The 12,273-nt window shown below is 44.8% G+C and overlaps 1 protein-coding gene and 1 long non-coding RNA gene across 2 annotated transcripts in view; one reads left to right on the top strand and one right to left on the bottom strand.

The window, feature by feature from the left end:
* The window catches only part of LOC23687834 (tachykinin-like peptides receptor 86C), a 468,956-nt gene that overhangs the window by 14,358 nt on the left and 442,325 nt on the right, over positions 1–12,273 (top strand). The window lies entirely within an intron of this gene.
* Positions 6,067–7,131, bottom strand: LOC110681540. Its single transcript, XR_002503250.1, has 3 exons — positions 6,968–7,131; positions 6,273–6,490; positions 6,067–6,216 (listed from the first exon to the last, which is right to left on the bottom strand). It is a non-coding gene; the product is annotated as an uncharacterized LOC110681540 (long non-coding RNA).

The raw sequence follows: 12,273 nt of genomic DNA, 5'->3' as shown, positions 1-12,273 counted from the left end.
TGCTGCGTGTAGAGGTCCGTGTGTAGCAGTAGGTGTCGTCCGAAATTCGCTTCGTGCGGACTCACACCCGTTGCCTCGTGCCTGGCCTCGTTGATCGCTGCCGTGATTGCCGGTAGCTTCTCGTCCCACTCTCGATGATCGCCGTCCAGCAATGCTCGGATGCAGGTGACTACGACGCGGTTAACGCGCTCCGCGTTGTTGACCTGTGGGCAGTAGAAAGCTGTCTTCATGTGGCCGATCTTGTTCTTCGCCAGCCAGGACTTGAAGACCATCGATTCGAACTGCTTCCCATTGTCGGACAATATCAGCCGTGGACGCGAGAACTTCAGGCACACCTCTTCTTCCAGGAACTCCACCATTTTCTGTGAATCTGCTGCGCGCATTGGCTTGACGATCACGTATTTGCTGACCCAATCTACTAGCACCAACAATACCGTGTTTCCGCGCTTGGAACGAGTGAGCGGACCGACAAAGTCCACCGATATCATCTCCCACGGGATCTTCGCCGGCTTGGGATTCCCCATTTGCGGCATCATCTTCGTTCCAGATGCCTTGCACGCTTTGCAAGTCGGACAGCTCCTCACGTAATCGCTGATTTCCTGCTGCATCTGCGGCCAATAGTAGTGGGCTTGTAGCTTGTGCCATGTTTTGTAGAGGCCTAAATGCGCGGACGCCGGTTCGTCGTGGAATCTCCGGATCAGCTGCAACCTTTCTTCCTTGGGTACCACCTGCTTCCACCTGTGGAATACTGCTCCGACCTCGTCCTTGCAGCGGCAGTTCTTGAACAAGGTGTTGTTTGCGATTCGGAAGTCTGGAAACCGCTCGCCTTCAGTCTGCACTCTCTCCACCAGCTTCTTGTACCACGGATCCTGCACCTGGTCTACGGTGAATACTGCTTCTGCTACCGTTCTCGACAGAGCATCCGGTACCACGTTGATAGAACCTTTCCGGTATCGAATTTCGAAGTCGAACGCATTCAGCCGCAACAGCCATCGGCTCATCAAGGCCGTTGGGTTCTTCATCGACTTTAAGTAGCTGAGCGCTGCGTGATCGCAATGGACGACGAACCTGATTCCTTCCACATAGGCTCTGAACTTTTCGATCGCTCGGATCACCGCGAGACACTCCCGCTCCGTGACGGAGTACTTCCTCTCCGACGCTGACAATTTCTGCGAGAAGTATCCGATCGGATGTTCTTCGCCGTCGGTCTCTTGTGTTAGCACTGCTCCGATCGCTGTGTCGCTGGCATCGCACGCTATCGCGAACGGTTTGCTGTAGTCCGGCATCGCTAGTACCGGAGCAGAGACCAGAGCTGCTTTCAGCTTGAGGAAGGCTTCTTCAGCTACTGGATTCCACCGGAACTTCGTCTTGGCCGATGTTAGGTTCGTGAGCGGTGATGCCAACTGCGAGAATCCTGCGATGAAGCGTCGGTACCAGTTGCAGACACCTAGGAACCGTTGCACTTCTTTCCGGGTATTTGGAGTGGGGAACTGTACGATGGCCTGAATCTTTTCGTCATCTACTCGCCAACCTTGCTCGTCGATCACGTAGCCTAGGTATTTCATGCTCTTCCTGCAGAACATGGACTTCTCCGAAGAGATCGTGAGATTCGCTTGTCGTAGCCGGCGTGCTACTTCTTCGAGCAGAGCGATGTGCTCTTCGAAGGTCTCCGAGCAGATGATTATGTCGTCTAAGTAGTGGAATACCAGCGGCTCTAGATCGGCGAACAGGTGCGTCATGAGCCGCGCTAGAGCTTGGCTGGCCGTACACAGTCCGAAAGGCACCACTTTGAATTGAAAGTGGCCTCTGGATGGAACGGTGAACGCCGTCAGCGGTCTCGATTGTGGATGGAGCGGTAGCTGCCAGAAAGCATCTTTGAGATCGATCGACGAGATGTATTTGCTGCTTCGGAGGTTGTTGGTGATCGCTGCTATCTGCGGAATTGGGTAGCCTTCATTTACCATGACGGAATTTAGGTGACGGGCATCCAGGCAGACACGATATTGCCCAGTCTTCTTCTTCACGGCGACTAGTGGATTGTTCCACGGCGAGAACTGTGCCTCCTCGATGACATCGAGTGCGATCATTCGGTCGATCTCCCTGTTCACCTCCTGCAGAACATACGGCGACATGGGATAATGCCGTTGCTTGCGAGGTGGTGCGTTGCCTACGTCGATGCGATGCTCGTATAACTTCGTGCGACCCAGCGTTCCCTCTACAGCTCTAGGAAATTTCCGGATTGCCTGCTCCAACTGCTTCTTTTGCTCCGGTGTCAGCTGCTTCATCTGTTCCTCGCCGCCTTTGTGTTCCTGCTCTGCTTCCATTGCGCAACAGATTGCCTTTACTCCGAACTTGTCCCAGAAGTTCATTCCCAAGATGATGCAGTCCGGGATCGAGGGTACCAGCAGTACAGGAAGCACTTCGTTGCGGTTGTTGTACACAATGGGAAGATAGACGAAATTGGTGATTTTATGCTTCGTGCCGTCCGCCGTTTTTATTCCGCCCTTGACGGTTCCTCTCTGTAGTCCGCACTCCTCTGCCAGATTGGCCTTATTTCCTCCTAGCAGAGAGCAGTTTGCTCCGCTGTCTAGCAAAGCGGTTAACTCCTTCCCTAACACCGATATGACGGCGTGCGGCCGATTGTCGCTTCCAAGATTGATTATTAACGAGTTCAGGTTTCGAAATTCTGGAATATCGGAGGGGTTTCCGATACTGTGCGGAGAGCTGCTCCCCTCTATTGCTGGTTCTCCGCTAGGTAGTTTACCGCACCTGTGCGGCATGTAAAGCAGCTGCGTAACGAGTAGCCTTTTCGTCCACACCGATAGCAGAAAAGGATCGCTTGCGGCTTTGGACAATCCATAAACCTATGGCCTTCCTCATCGCAGTTCCAGCAAACCAGTACCAGTCGTTGCTGGTTGTCTGCTTCCTGTTGTTCATCTGATTGGCGTTCTACCAGTCTTAGTGGCTCTTGCTGAAAATAGTTGTTTCGCTGGTTGTAGTTTTGCGGACCTTCCAGCGAGCTTGGTTTCCATTGTCGCGCTTGCCAGTTCTGCATCCTTTGTGGCTGCTCTTGCTGCTGCTCTGGTTGCCGTGGCTGGTACGGAGTAACTTGCGACCGTTGCTGCTGCACGGGTATGTGCGTGTCTCTCAACTGCTGTCGCATTACAGGTGAGCTGTCTCCCTCGGTACGATTGAACCTATCCGGAAACCGATGCTGCCTTCCGTTTCCTGGCGTGAAATTTTGTCGCGTAGTTCTCCGCTCCAAGTTCATCTTCAACGCGTTGACTTGCTCTGCCAACTCGTCGATGGTGTGCTGCCAATGGTCTTCGTCCTGATCTTCTGGTGTCTCGAAACTAGGAGCGCTATCTTGAATTTCCACCGCATGGACTCTGCTGAAGCGTTGAGGATGTTGTTGCTGCTGTATTGGAGCCGGTCTGTTGGTCGCCACAGGCGTAGCGAAGTTCGGTTCCAGCAACGCACTGTGTGGAATCGGAATCCTACGCTGTCTGTTCAGAAGCATCCTCGTCTCGTCGTATCCGGTACACACTTCAACCATTTCTTCCAATGAGCGGGGTCTGGCTGCTGTTACGATGGCCGCATAGTTTTCGTTCATGTTCTTCTTCACCAGGAAGAACTTCTCATCGGCCGGAATCGGTGGATCCACAAAGCGAAAGAGCGCAGAAATGTCGCGATAGTATTTCGCAAACGATTCCTCTCTTCCTTGAAATCTGAAGCTGGCCTCCAATCGCAGAATTTGCGAGTAGCCGCTCGGCAAGAACTCTCTTCGAATCTCTCTCTTGAAGTCGTCCCAGGTACGCAGTAGTTGCGGAGAAGTTGCTCGTGCGTACCAGTCAATGGCATCCTCTTGCAGCAGGTGCTTGATGGAGCTCAGAAGTGTGGCATCGCTCATGCCTTCCGACCTTGCAAACGTCTCCACACGATCCAGGAAAACGTTCAGTGAGGTTGTGTCCTTCTCGCCTCGGAACTTGAACGGCCAGTTATGCACCGCTTTCTGCATCCTTCTCTCGTCTACTCGCTCCGGTGCTGGTCGTTCTCTCCGGATCAACCGCTCCAGTTCTTCTCGCATCCTGTGGCATTCTTCTCGCATCCGCTCTTCTCTCTCCTGCATCTGTGTGATTCTCACTTCCAGCGCTTCTTGTGATGGGGTTTCTCTTGCCTGTTGATTCCATCCTGCATACTCCCTGGCCAGGTAGGGAGGGGGTGGTGAACTGCTTTGCCGTCTTGATTCCGCTTGTCGTCTGTCTTCGTGGTCTGCTTGGAAAGAACTAGAAAACAATAGTCCTCTTCCTTGTCCACACGAAAACGATGACATCAGAGGTGGTTGCGGTGCTGGGGGTGGTGAATTGTCTTGAATAGAGGTGCTTCCAACTGGGATTGTGGCTTCCGCTATTCCTCCAACAGCTCCTTCCGAGTCGTTGTTGTTCCTCCTCACAGCGCCAGTTGATGTTGCGTTTCTCACCGCATTTTCACCCATTTGTACACCATTCACTACACTTGTACCGTCCACTTTGCTTAACAACACGTTAACATGCATGGACAACATAGCATGTGTTTCCTTCAGCTCGACCGGAGGGCGGATCAATTGCAAACGGTCGCGATAATGATTAAGACGTGTCCGGATTTTATTCAAGGATGCACTATCGTTAGTGCGAATAGCCGCTTCCGTGCTGATGTGCAACTGTTGTATTTGAGTTTCACAGTGCTCAATGTTTGACTGTGAACTCATTACATGGCATGAGCTCGTGGGCTGGTTATCTCGCAAGGACTCCTCTTGCATGAGTGCCTTGAGACGTAAGACCTTGCCTCTATGAGTGGTAGGTCCTAAATTAACTACATGACGTAGGGCCAACTCATACGTGACCTCTTCGTCCGTCAAATGTGTGTAATCCATATCTTAACTTATGCGTAAGGGCTAAAATTTTGTTGATTATCAAGGCCAGATAATCAAAAGCACAAAACCAAATTTGCTAAATCACAAACCAAAAATTCGCTAACGGTAGTACTAAATTTTGTGGATTTTCAGTTGGGCGCCAGTTTTGCGAGTTCTCCGGTAGAAGGTAGAGCGAAAACCACCGAAAAGCGAATCACACAAAGACTGGAGGGCCACAGCACCAACAAATCCAAAAAACAGTGCCAAAACTCAATTTAATACATATATTTTGGGTTCACTCACCTATTTCCTCTCTTCTACTTCCTACATTCCTTCTCCTACTACCTTTTCTCTTAAACTTCTACTTGCATTCTTCTTCTCTTACTTACTACTTCATGGGGCGCCCCTTCCTACCAGCCGCCACGCCTCTGCACCTCATTCCTCGGTGCCTTCCTTCGATCGCACCCGCACCCGCGTTCAATTCACGCTCCTGGATTCGCTCCGACCGGGGCGGTCCGACTGGTCCTCGACTCCTCACCGATTCTCACTGCCGTCATTCGCCGATGGGCAATTCTCCGGCGATGCTTCCTCAATCGACTACCAGCCGTCCGAGAGGCCTTAGCGCGTCGTGTCGTTCGTGAATTTCCGGTCGACTTGCTGCAGCGAGCGGAATGATGAAACTGGAAATCAAAAACAAAAACCCTGTCCACGACCGGTTAGGTTATGCTGGCGTTACGGATTGCGTTGTGACCTACCCTTTCAGGGGTTTTTGCTTCGTGCCGTTCCCGGCAGTGATTGCCGACTCTCGCCCTCCAATCGGCCGCACGATCAACTTGGTGCGAATCTGCGCGCCGCGATTCACCTACGGTACAGCGCAAGCTCAATAAGGGGTCACTTCTCTTTGTGTTTAACTCGTACTCACCGACTAGCTCTTTCTGGACCAGCTGCCACTCCCAGTGCTCTCCAAATGATACCCCGTTGCGCCTGATGGTGGCCGTAAGCCTTAACTCCGCGCCGAACCGATTTTTGGTCGTCGAACTCCGGGTCTCCGCTCCTCCCATCCAGGACACTATCTGGTGCACTGGCGAGTTCCCTGCTCCCGTTTCCAGGATTACAGGGTACAATTTCTCCCGTATCGTGAACGGCGCACGGTCTACTTCTTGGCGCGATGGAAGCGTTTGGTGACCGTAGTGATAGCCTACTCTCGTCCTCCAATTGGCCGCACGGTCAACTTAGTGCTAGACCCGGTGAAATCGCAGTCCGGCAAAATGGCGGCTCTGGCGTCTACTGCCGGCCTCGTGGTGTGACAATCCCGAGTCTCACGTCTGCAGAACGGGAATCTGATTATTGAACATTCTTGAGCAGGTTCTGATTGGCTTACCGACTGGATCGTAGGCCCGTGTCCTCGGTTGGTTTCTGGTTGTGGCCAGAGGATGATTCCTATTTCACACGCGATGTCGCGACCAACGCGATCGAGCGAACTGGACGAATGGCGATGACGTGGCAGAGCCTTCGATAGAGTCCTGCAGCTGTCACTTGCCGTGGATAGTGACGTTTTCGAGGTTCTCGCTTTCTCCGCTTGGCGGTGCTGGTTCGTACCTGGGAGGGAGAAACCAATACAAAATTTCTGTACGTCATAGTGAGCCGAGATTTCGCTGTCACGAACTGTCACTGTGAGCCCAGTTCTCAAACATTGGACTAACATGAAAAAAGCGCGTAACTGATTAAAACACATTTTCGTATTTCTTCAAAAGTGATAAAAATCGAATGAAAATCAATTCATGCACATAACGCAAGTAATGTCACGTGAGCACCATTTAATCTGATTGAACATATAGCATTGAAAAACGCATCGTTCTACTTTTTCCAATGAAAATGAATATTTAGTGCATAGAAAACTGTGGCCCTTTTTTCATGTTTGTCAGGAAAGATCGAAGGTGCACAACAAATCCAAACCACCGATTTTCTCGAAGCCTGCCTTGATTGTTGTTGGCAAGCTGGAGTTATCTTGCAGTTCAAAATAACGTTGTCTTATATTTCGTGTGTAGTATCGGTGCCTCCCTCCCAGGTTCGTACCGCTGATTTGAAAAGGCTTTTAGCGACCGGTGTTTTGAATCGGCGGTTGTTGTTCGAAAGCGATATGCACGGAACGAATGATATCCTCCGTTTTCCGTTGTTAATATGGTGCAGCATGGCAATAAGTGTTTTATGATGTAGGCGTGCGTGGCGACAAATTCTAATTTCGTAGGTTTTACAAGGAATTGAATTTTGTCTTTACAAGCTTAATTTTGTTACGATAAACAAACTAATCTAAACGTAACACGTTATATGGAAATTTCTGACTTAGATTACAAAAATGGTCCCAGTTTGTGAAAATGCTTTTCGCTAAGAGATTTGAGACCGTATTCAAGCTCTATGATAACTAGGCTGTCAAAGATAAGTGGCCAACTATTCAAAACTACAGCAAATAGTGATCGTAGAACAGATTGTTTGTAAGCGTTTCGAAAATGCTAAAATTGTGTAAATTTTTTAAATTCGTATAAAAAGCCTAAAATGTTCTTGATTCAAATGGAAACCGTTCTTACATGAAGTGTCATACTAATATTCTTTGGTTTTGCATTCGTTTTGCTTAACTGATTAACTGAAATTATGATATTTCGTTTAGTATGCGGTGGGTTACGCACTATCAAAGTTACCCGCATTATCAAAGTTACCCCGTTTTACGGTACTCCTGATGGAATGCATCTGGAGGAAATTTTGATGGAGTTCTTGTTGGAATCTCTGATGAATCCCTGGAAGGACTTTGAAATGGCTCCCATTACCTGGATGAATTCTTGGTGAAATTCCTGTTGGATTCCTTGAAGGAATTCCTGGTACAATCCCTGGAAGCATTCCGTATAGAACTATTGATGGAATCAGCATTAAAACTGCTGTTATATTTGCTTAAGAAATATATTTAAGATTGTGGGAAAACACCAGTGAAATATATAGAAACAACTCTAGAGCGCACATTTGTTAGATCATCACGCTGTGTAAATTCACGCATTTTGACTTGTCACCCATCTGCATCGGCAGTTCATGGGACGTCGAAGCTTGAATTTGACACGCTGACGATGATGTTCGTACAACATCCCTACAGACGGTACGATCTGTTCGTCAAACATTTGACTCCGCCCCCTGGTGGCTTGAGCAAAATCAAACTCGTTTGATTTTGGCCGACCGATTCGTCAACCGTCAAATTGGTTTCACAAACTGTCAAATTAGTTCGTCAAACAGCATCACACACGGTCAAACATAGCACCAACATGAGCATCAACCTGGGGGCGGAGTCAATGTTGGTCAAACCGTCTGAGCGTTTGTGAGCTGCATTAGGCAATACTATCGTTCTAATTTGGTATATGACTAGCAGGGGCTCACGGTACAATTTGATTAGCATCGGGAAAATTTTTAACTTAAGACAATAACTTACAGGTATGATACTTGCACCATTGCTTACGACGAAAATTTTAATGAAACATAGCTTACATTGGCGTAATTTGCATCGACTGTCGAAGAAGGCGGTAGCGGTTTACACAGTTAAAGTCTATAGTAAAGCAACTTTTTTTGCTCCCGTTTGCGTCATCGAAAAGTTTCACTGGCAGCCAACCAACTGTTGCTTACTGTAGTATAGTTGGAAACGATGCAAAAAGTTAAGTTGAAGGAAAATTTCGGTTCATAAAAAATAAAAAATCATACCGTTCTGTCGAAATTGAAATCCGGAGAGTCGCAATTCAAGGGGACAATTGTAAACTTCAAGTGGACCTCTATGAACTATGAAGAGAAAATCGAGATATGGAAATATCGAGAATAGGCGGAAGTTAAAAATTGACTATGAAAGTCTGAAACTTTTTATGTCAATGTTGAGGTAAGGATGAACTGTGTCAGCAATTTTGGATCTAGTTCCAGTAGAAATTTTCCAGCAGGCATCCAATGCTAAAACAAAATGACCTCGTGACTATTCAATTTTCTCCTAGTGAATTTCCACCTACGGTTATGCTTTAGTCTTCCTTTATGCCATAGACAAATCGCTTGGATCAATATACTCACATCTCGCATCCGTTCGCTTATGCCCAAGCACAAGTCATAGGACCGTCGTTTGTGCCTCATTTTCCTGGACCTTTTGGGCTCAGTTGGAGTTAGATTATATAGTTTTCAATCGCATAATGGTTGGCTCTCGTATGAAAAAGGTCTTCTCTCCGATGAATGACGGTCATCTGCATCATCTCAAAAGAAGGACGACGCCGTTATACAACCGTGATTTATAGGCCATTCCTTTAATCTAGTTGATTAACTACACGGCCTTTGCTTGCTTCGCTCAGAGTGTTTGTGGTATGCGTAATGCGCAAGTTATGCAATCATATGTTCCCGGATTTTTTTTCTATGGTATGTATGTGGTATGTTTTTGTGTTACGATGGTGAGAGTTTGCTTTGAAGTGCGACGAATGATTATTGGAAATGTTTTTTTTTTTTTTTTTTTTTTTTTTTTTTTTTTTTTTTTTTTTTTTTTTTTTTTTTTTTTTTTTTTTTTTTTAGTATCATTCCATACATTACATTCATTTCTTATATCTAGGTGTTCTGTGTTATTTGACAACACTGTCATCCTAATTTGGTAAAACAAATCGAAGATTTAATTAACATTTTGTTAACAACATATTACATTTCATTTGCCGTAGCAGCTCAGTTTTTTTACAGGTGAGTTGATTACACCTGCTTATAAGAAAAAAAAAAACGTTTTAAATTTACTTAACCTAACTTAACCTAAACATATAACGCATTAATCGTGGCAATAGAAGATTGTAACGATTTTTGCCTGAAATTACTAATGATTGTATTTGACATTTGTTCCAAAGTTTCAACATTGGATATTCTATGTAACTCATTGGTACTATACCAGGGAGGAAGCCTCAGAATCATTTTCAAAATTTTATTTTGAATTCTCTGCAGAGCTTTCTTCCTGGTATTACAATAGCTAGTCCATATTGGTACAGCATACAACATGGCTGGCCTGAAAATTTGTTTGAATATCAACAGCTTGTTCTTAAGACAAAGTTTTGATTTTCTATTAATAAGGGGATAGAGACATTTTACATATTTATTACATTTGGCTTGAATGCCCTCAATGTGATTTTTGAAAGTTAAATTCTTATATAGCATGAGCCCTAGATACTTAACTTCATCTGACCAATTTATTGGAACCCCTCTCATCGTGACAACATGTCTACTTGAAGGTTTCAAATAAAGAGCTTTTGGTTTATGTGGGAATATTATTAGTTGAGTTTTGGAAGCATTAGGAGAAATCTTCCATTTTGCAAGTATGAAGAAAAAATATCCAAACTTTTTTGCAATCGACTACAGATAACACGCAGGCTTCGTCCTTTGGCGGAGAGGCCTGTGTCATCCGCAAACAAAGATTTTTGACATCCCTGAGGTAGCTCAGGTAAGTCAGATGTGAAAATATTGTATAATATTGGTCCCAAAATGCTGCCTTGAGGAACACCAGCTCTTACAGGAAGTCTTTCAGATCTGGAGTTCTGATAATTAACCTGAAGTGTACGATTTGACAGATAACTTTGAATTATTCTAACAATGTATGTTGGAAAATTAAAGTTTTTTAATTTTACAATCAAACCTTCATGCCAAACACTGTCGAATGCTTTTTCTATGTCTAGAAGAGCAAGACCAGTAGAATAGCCTTCAGATTTGTTGGAACGGATCAAATTTGTTACACGTAAAAGTTGATGAGTGGTCGAATGTCCATGGCGGAATCCGAACTGTTCATTGGCAAAAATTGAATTTTCGTTGATGTGGGCCATCATTCTGTTCAAAATAACCTTTTCAAAAAGTTTACTGATGGAGGAAAGCAAACTGATTGGACGATAGCTAGAAGCTTCTGCAGGATTTTTGTCTGGTTTTAAAATTGGAACAACCTTAGCATTTTTCCATTTGTCAGGAAAATATGCTAATTGAAAACATTTGTTAAATATATCAACTAAAAATGATAAGCTACTTTCTGGAAGTTTCTTGATGAGGATGTAGAAAATTCCATCATCGTCAGGAGCTTTCATGTTTTTGAATTTTTTAATAATAGTTCTCACTTCTTCCAAATCAGTCTCCCAGGCATTTTCGAAAACGTTCTCTTGATTGAGAATATTGTCGAACTCCTGAGTAACTTCATTTTCAATTGGACTAGTAAGTCCTAAATTAAAATTGTGCGCACTTTCAAACTGCATAGCAAGTTTTTGAGCTTTTTCGCAATTAGTTAGTAATAATTTGTTTTCCTCTTTCAATGCCGGTATTGGCTTCTGAGGTTTTTTCAAGATTTTCGATAATTTCCAAAAGGGCTTAGAGCCAGGGTCCAATTGAGAAATTTTATTTTCAAAATTTTTGTTTCTTAATTGAGCAAAACGTTTCTTGATTTCTTTCTGCAAATCCTGCCATATAATTTTCATAACAGGATCGCGAGTGCGTTGAAATTGCCTTCTCCTCACGTTTTTAAGACGGATCAAGAGTTTAAGATCATCGTCTATAATCACGGATTCAAATTTTACTTCACATTTTGGAATTGCAATGCTCCGGGCTTCAACAATGGAATTTGTTAAAGTTTCAAGAGCATTGTCAATATCAAGTTTAGTTTCTAAAGAAATGTTAACATCAAGATTGGAGTCAACATACGTTTTATATATATTCCAGTCGGCTCGTAAATAATTGAAAGTGGAGCTGATAGGATTGAGAATCGCTTCTTGGGATATTTGAAATGTAACAGGGACATGATCAGAATCAAAATCAGCATGAGTAATCATTTGGCTACAAAGATGACTAGAGTTGGTTAAGACCAAATCAATCGTAGATGGATTTCTAGAAGAGGAAAAACATGTGGGGCTATCAGGGTATTGAATTGAGAAATATCCTGAAGAGCACTCATCAAATAAAATTCTGCCGTTGGAATTACTTTGAGAATTATTCCATGACCGATGTTTGGCATTGAAGTCACCAATGATAAAAATTTTTGACTTATAGCGAGTAAATTTTTGCAAGTCAGTGTGGAGCAAATTAACTTGCTGTCCAGAGCATTGAAAAAGCAAATAGGCAGCTTTAAAAGTATATTTACCAAGCTGTGTTTCAACTGAAACACCTAAAGTTTCAAAAACTTTAGTTTCAAATGACGAAAACAGTTGATGTTTAATACGCCTATGAATGATGATTGCAACTCCTTCACATGCCCCATCAAGTCGATCATTACGATAAACAAAAAAGTTAGGATCTCTTTTGAGTTTAGATCCAGGTTTCAAATACGTTTCAGTAATAACTGCTATATGCACGTTATTAGCTGTAAGAAAATTGAA

This window comes from Aedes aegypti, chromosome 1 (assembly GCF_002204515.2).
Source record: "Aedes aegypti strain LVP_AGWG chromosome 1, AaegL5.0 Primary Assembly, whole genome shotgun sequence".
NCBI lineage: Eukaryota > Metazoa > Arthropoda > Insecta > Diptera > Culicidae > Aedes > Aedes aegypti.
Note: the sequence above shows the minus strand (reverse complement) of the source record. Positions and strands in the feature narration are given on the sequence as shown.